General features: G+C 36.2%; 1 pseudogene; it reads left to right on the forward strand.

Annotated features, from left to right (window-relative positions):
* LOC137639288 (uncharacterized) overlaps window positions 1-7500 on the forward strand; it is a 67188-nt pseudogene that overhangs the window by 34040 nt on the left and 25648 nt on the right.

Below are 7500 nucleotides of genomic sequence, written 5' to 3' on the forward strand. Positions count from 1 at the left end.
TAGATTGGTACCCATGTATGTAATTATATTTACCAAGTAAGCCTATTATGTCTTTTGGACCTTCATTCAAAGGCAACATTAATATTTCTGGAGCTAGCATATTACTTTTACTTATATTTAACAGGTAGTAATTCATATTTTTCAAGCCATAATTTTATATTTATGGTCTGCCGGGTTAACCCAGTAACTACTTGTTCATCCCAGATAGTTTTGCTTAGCCTCTCAATCTCGTGCTTCGTTGCCTCATTGTTTTTACGTATGTTTGGATGGACATGCCCACTTATTTGCATTGCTCTTGAGCATTTAGAGGTTTACTTTATATATATATATATATATTACTTAAGTCATTTTTCTAAAGTTTTACATTAATTCTCATTTAGTTAATTTGATTAGGAGTCCCTTCTTATATTAGGATTTCCCTCATTTCAGATTCTCTTGAATTATTCTGAAACTGTGAGTTGGCAGCAGGGCCAGCACCATCCCTCTACCGCGTATGGTTTGGGATTACCTGTTGCAAACCAGGAAGCAAGGATATTCCCAACAGATTGATAAATTAAACTGTAAAATTTACTATTAAATTTCTTGTGTTTTTTCTTGGTGTATTATTCACAGTAATTAATTCAGAATATGGCGCCCAACGTGGGGCACTCTGTGGGTCCTTGCTTCGTGGAACTCCTCATCTAGGGTCATGGTTAGGGTCATATTTACTCATGTTTCACATTTGTTCCGCTGGATAGGCAAATTTCCTTGTGCATTGTATTGGATTTCTAGAGTATATTGAGTTGCTCTTGTTAGGTTACTCGTTTGAGACAATTTGTGATTTGATTATTATTTTGTAACATTTAATATTGCACATCGCGTTGCAAACGTATTACTTTGTTTATCCGAAATTGCAGTTATTTTAGTACTTCATATTTTTACACATGATGGGTGACTTGGATTATTTAAAAAATGCCAGAGCTCACCACAGGACGCAAGTAACCAAAAAGTGTAAGAATGTTCAGGATAACTGTGGATCTTTCACCTCATGTGAGGTCAAAGAAAATATTCTCTCTTTGGATAGTTTACGACAGAAACTTGATGACTGTAACACACAGATTTCTGAGCTTATTTGGAAGTCGGATAAGGGTGGTCTTGCTGCTGAACTTAAGAGTTGTGATGAATATGATGAAAAAATTACTAGTGCCATTTCATTGCTCAAAAGTGCTCCAAATGTATGTGACGGTAATGATGTAAGTAACAAGCTCAAGCTTCCAGAGTTGCCACTTCCAGTGTATAGTCATGCTAGGGGAGAGAGTATTGAGAAGTTCTCTAGAGATTTTGAGGATATAACTGGTAGAGCTAATTTGAACTCCTACACAAAACTTTTGTACCTTCAAAGACAGACTCGGAAGGAACCCCATACACTTATTCAGTCTTTGAGTTCAGGGAGTCGAACATATGAGGATGCCAAAAACTGCTTATGGAAGCATTTGGGTCAGTAATTGTTCAGAAGTATGATAGTATTAAATTGTTGTCAGAGCTAAGACTTTCTTACCAGGATGACCCATATAAGCTTATTGGAGAGATGAAAATTATCAGAGATACTTTCAATAATCTTTCAGTTTCTGTGGATGACATTCTTCAGTTCTTTTATTGGAGCTCTCTAAATGAAAGCTTTAGGTCACAATTAATTCAGATCACAGGAAACTCTAAACCTTCTTTAAAGGAAATTGATGATCACATATTTGAAGCTACAGAACGGTATGTCGAAGCCCAAGAGAAATTTAAAAGGAAAAGAAAGTCCAATGAATGTGATGCTGCTATTTCTAGTTTTGCAGCAAATGTTAAGCCCTTGGATGAATCTGTTCCCAGTAGATTTCGTGCATGCATTCTTTGTAGTAAGAGCGGGGAGTCTTCAGATCATCCAATATATAAATGCCTGAATTTTGCCTCTCCTAAATTGAAGACAGAGAAGCTTAAAAGTTTGCATGCATGCTGTAAATGTGCAAATTTTCACAGAACCAAAGATTGTAAATTTAGGTTTAATACCAAATGCAAGCATTGTAGTAAATGGCACTTTTCATTTTTGTGCCCAACTAGAGATTCTCAGCAAACAGATATTTCAACTGATACCCCAAATACAGTGTCGCATAACGGTATAGCATGCGTTGATCTTAATACTTTGCACGTGACTGCTGTAACTAGTTCTATCTTGCCCACATTCAGCTCGCCCCTTCCTGATGGTTCACTGGTAAGATGCTTAAAGGATAGTGGATCGCAGATAACATTTGTTAATAGTGATTTAGCTGATAGGCAAGGGTTTGAGGTGATTAGTCCAAATTTTAGTTTAGTTGTGAAAGGGTTTAATGAGTCTAGAACCTTCAATACCAAAATAGTTAGACTTCAGTTGATGTCAGAGCATGAATGTCACATGGTTGAGGCAGTTTGTATTCCTGAAATTAAAACTAGACTCCACCTTCCAGGTCTTGGGAAGATTGTTCATGAGTTTTCTAAAAGGGGCTATTCTCTTGCCGACAAATTTTTGAAAGCTACAGATGATGAAATTGCAAATATTAATTTATTGCTGGGAACTGACTGTGAATATGCAATTCCTGTAAGTACAAAGATTTTTGGTGGCACTGTTCCTTCAGTATATCTTGAAAGTTCATATGGAATTATGCTTTGTGGCCAAGTTGACACAATCTCAGATAATTTGAAGTATTTACCCTGCATAAGGCCTCAGTTTTTGTCATGTAATGTTGTAAGTAAGCTTGGAAATTCTGATATTGCCCCAGTGTTGGAAAATTCTGCTAAGAGTCCTATTTCCCTAGACAGTAATCCTGAAATATCAGTTGTGGATGAAAAGGGTAATGTTAATGAGGCAGAACTGCAGAAAGCTGTGGATAATATTCTTTTCCCAGAAAGGCACAGAATATTAAACTATGATGACAATAAATACAATGATACTTCTATTGAGTCCCATGATAAGCTAATTGATTTTGTATTGGAGTCAACTACCCGGAACGAGGAGGGAAGGTTAGTTATGCCTCTCCTCTGGAACAGTGAAGTGTCACATCTCTTGGGAAATAACCAACGTCTATCCAAATTAATTTTGAATTCTAATTTAAGAAAGTATAGAAATAGACAGCATCTATCTATGATGGATGAAGTCTTCAGGGAACAAGAAAACCTGGGGATAATAAAAAGGGTTGACAACTTACCAGAGTTTCTTAAAGAGAATCCTAACTTCAGTTTCCTACCCCATATGCCTATTTTCAGAATGGATAAGGAATCGACAAAATGCAGAATTGTATATTTGTCAAATCTCTCGGAAAAAGATACTCATAAGCCAATGACTGTGTCTCATAACCAAGCAATGTTGACAGGTCTATGCTTAAATAGGAAGGTCTCGACAGCTGTTCTGCAGCTTAGGTTTGATGAAAAAGTTCTTTGTTTTGATTTGAAGAAGGCTTTCTTACAGATTGAACTGCCAGAGAGTGACCAGATTAAACTTCTTTTTTATTGGTATAGGAATGTTCCTAAGCAAAATTTTTCTCTTGTTCCATATAAACATGTTAGATTGCCTTTTGGGTTAAAACCAAGTCCAGCAATGTTACTTCTTGGGCTATACAAAATTTTGATTTTGGATATTACAGATGACGCCCAAGAAATTAGGGATCTCAAGAGATGTATATATGATCTCTGCTACATGGATAATTGTGCCTATACAACAAATAGTACTGATACTTTACATTGGGCATTTAATCATTTAAAGGACATTTTTGAGCCATATAAGTTTTCATTGCAGCAATTTGTCACAAATGAGATTAAACTCCAAAGTATAATTGATGAACATGCCAAAGAATCTATACCTACTAAAGTTAAACTGTTTGGTCTTATTTGGGACAGGACTGAGGATACTCTTGCTACCCAAAGTCTGAATCTAGATAAAATGGCTTCTAGTAAAAGGGAAATCTTGAGGTCCATTGCTTCAAATTATGATATTCTTAATTTCAATATGCCACTCTTGAATAGAGCTAGGCTATTTATGCAGAAACTGCAGTATATGAAGGATTTAGAATGGGACACTAGGTTGCCTGAAGAGGAATTACGGGAATGGAGAAATATTGCTACTCAGGTTAACTCTGCTCCTGAAGTTGCAGTAAAGCGATATGTGGGCAGGAGAGATGGTAGTTACAAACTTGTCGCGTTTACTGATAGTTCACGTGTGATATATGCGACAGTTATATACATAGTGAATGAGACTACTAAGGAGCTTAGATTCTTGTTTTCAAAGAATAGATTGATCAATAAGCAACTATCTACAAAATCTATTCCTTGCTTGGAATTTCAAGCCATAGCCTTTGGCACGGAAGTCCTTATTGACACATTCAAAGAACTTGCTGGGCCTATGTGTGTGAAACCCATTAATATTACTAGTTTGGAACTCTACACTGACAGCTTGGTCTGTCTTAATTGGCTGAATTCCCATGTTAATAAGATTGATAAATTGAAGAATCTTAATGCGTTTGTAATAAATAGACTACATAATATCTGCCAGTTGTGTGAAGTGTATCCCATTGCTTTTAATTTTTGTGGAGGGTCTGTAAACCCAGCTGATAGTGCTAGTCGTCCTACTTCTTACAAAATGCTGATGTAATCTTCATTTCTGACTGGTCCACCACATCTCTGTAAAGATGTGACAGGAGATTGCTTTAAGGTAGTTATCCCAAACCCTTGGATATCAGGGTCTAAGATGAACAGGAATGATGATTCTAAGGAACTTTATGTTGCAACTGCAGTGCATGGTAGCGAAAGGGCTGTTCACCTTTTCCCTATGGATCGGTTTTCGGATTTTCATAAACTTGTAGCAGTACAACACATGGTTCTTAAATTTGTCAATAAATGTAATATTAAATTGAGAGAGAGAGATCCAGCTAAGTATTCACATTTAATCTGTTTGAGGAGGACGAGCTTTTTGCTAAGGCAAATTCTATCTTGATTTCTCAAGATCAGAGAGTCCATTTCCCAGAAGTGTTTGATTACTTTTCTTCTAAGAATCCTGCTAGTAAAGACATGCCAAATATTGTAGGCCAGCTCAACATATTTCTTGACAAAGATAATGTTCTCAGAGTTAAGAGTAAGTGTTCACGCTGGAAAGATATGAACAAGTATGAATTTGTTCCCATTCTCTTATCAAAATCAAGTTTGCTTACCAAATGTATCATTCTTGATACACACAGGAAAACTTCCCATGCAGGGTTGTATGCTTTGCTCTCAGAATTAAGGAAACAATTTTATATACCACATTACTTCTCTACAGTAAAGAAAATTCTTAAGCAATGCATAAATTGTAGGAGGTTTAATCTGAAAAACATTAAGTTAAATCAGTCACCATATAGAGATTTCCGGTTAGAACCCCCAAATATTCCATATAGATATAGTTTTATGGATCATTTGGGACCATACTGGATTATTTGGAATGGCAAGAAGGTTAAGGTTTGGTTGCTTTGCATTACATGCCTTTGGAGCCGTGCAATAAATTTAAAGGTTTGTTTAGATCTTTCAATGCCTACGTTTCTGAGAGCATTCCAAATGCACATTCATGAGTTTGGCATGCCTGAGAAGTGTTTTTCTGACAAAGGCACTCAAATAGTAAGTGGCACAAATATCATTAAGGATTTTCTCAGTGATCCTAATACTAGACAATATCTGCAAGAGAATAATATCAAAGCTCTTGAATTTCATCAGTATTACAAGGGTTGTAAACAACTTGGTTCATTAGTTGAGAGTTGTGTTAAACTTGTAAAAAGGCTGATTTATGGTGCAATAAAGAATTCGGTATTGAGTTTTGTAGATTTTGAGTTTTTAATTAGTGAAGTTGTGCACCTTGTTAACAGAAGGCCAGTGGCTTTTAAAGAAGCTCTCAGAGACTGCAACCTGAATGAAGATATACCTGCCCCAATTACACCGGAAATATTACTTAAGGGTTATGAACTTGTATCTTTGAATATAATCCCTAACTTACAACCTATACCTATGGATGATCCCTCCTGGAATCCTAATTCTACAGAACAAATTAGGGAGAATTATAGCAAGTTTCGTAAAGCTCGCTTAAAATTAACAAAATTCTATAATTCAGAATTTCTTGCTCAACTTATTAGTCAAGCAATAGATGAAAAATCCAGATATATGCCTATTGGCCACAAACCATTGCAAGTAGGAGATATTGTATTGATTAAAGAAGCCATGCAGAAGCCTGCAAATTACCCTATGGGGAAGGTCTTGAAAGTGCAAGTAAATGACTTGCAAGAAGTTACAGGGGCAACAGTAATGAAAGGTAATAGATCCCGTGTGGATATGCATGTCGAGAGCCTTATTCCTTTGATGAGCATCCGAGAATATGAGCAAAATAGGACACTGCAAGAAAACACGGCTGAAGCACAAATACCAGAGGCAGATGCTGTTAGGCCTCGGCGGAAAGCTGCCATTAGGGCAAATGAGAGAAACCTTAAACTGGCTAAAGATGGTTTGATTTGATTTTTGCTTGTATAAACACATTTGTTTTTTGGTTTGTTTTGAAATCTTTTATTATTGCAAAATTACTAATGAAATAAGCATTAGTAACTGGTTACCATTAAATTTTTTATTAGTACAAAATTGAATGGCCTTTCCTGGGAGTGTTTGGGAAGTTATGTTTATCCTTAGTTTTTCCTTCTTATTAATATAAGAGATTTTCATTATTTTGCGTAATATTATTAGTTAGTCTCGTATTCTCATGTAGTTATCTTTTATTGCTTCCTTATACTCTAAAATAAGCATTAATTATTAAAGTTATATCCTGCTGTTTGGGTGTCTTTGTTCTTCTGTTGTAATTGCTTGGTAAATATATGCATTTCCTTCATCATTTAAATAAATGTTTGGTAAATTGATTTTCTTTTAACTTAACTATACCAAGCACCAAGCAAACAGCAACGAAGGTAGTTAATTACGTTAACCCTGTAACTAGTTACTGCCTAGTTTGGTTATCTTCCAGCGTCAACCCCGTTCCCAAAATACATTGGAGCAGTGGTAGCTTGGAAGGAGAGGGACAGTGAAGACGTGACCACTACCTAGCACAGCGCGACTTGAGATCGGTACTACGATCATACAAATCTTAAGTGCAGTGCATTATAAAGGAACTATGAAGAGCTAAATGTATCTGTGACCTGGCCCATGTACCGAGGGTGGGGAGGCGGATAATGCTGCCTTTTATCCTCCTTAGGCCGCCACCATTTCCACGAAGAACTTGCCAACCGATACCATCTAGTTGCTAATACGACTATTCGGCTTAATTTGGACCTGGAAAGGATAGCTGAAAATTTGAAGGTTCGTTGCAAATTTCGTTTGGTGCTTGTCATTTGCGATTTCAATTTCAGTAATTATTGTTGAACAATAATGTCCTAACAGAATTTCCCCATGAAATTTATCAGAGAATCATATTAGATTGGTACCCATGTATGTAATTATATTTACCAA

The sequence above is a fragment of the Palaemon carinicauda genome, chromosome 4 (assembly GCF_036898095.1).
Source record: "Palaemon carinicauda isolate YSFRI2023 chromosome 4, ASM3689809v2, whole genome shotgun sequence".
Taxonomy (NCBI): Eukaryota; Metazoa; Arthropoda; class Malacostraca; order Decapoda; family Palaemonidae; genus Palaemon; species Palaemon carinicauda.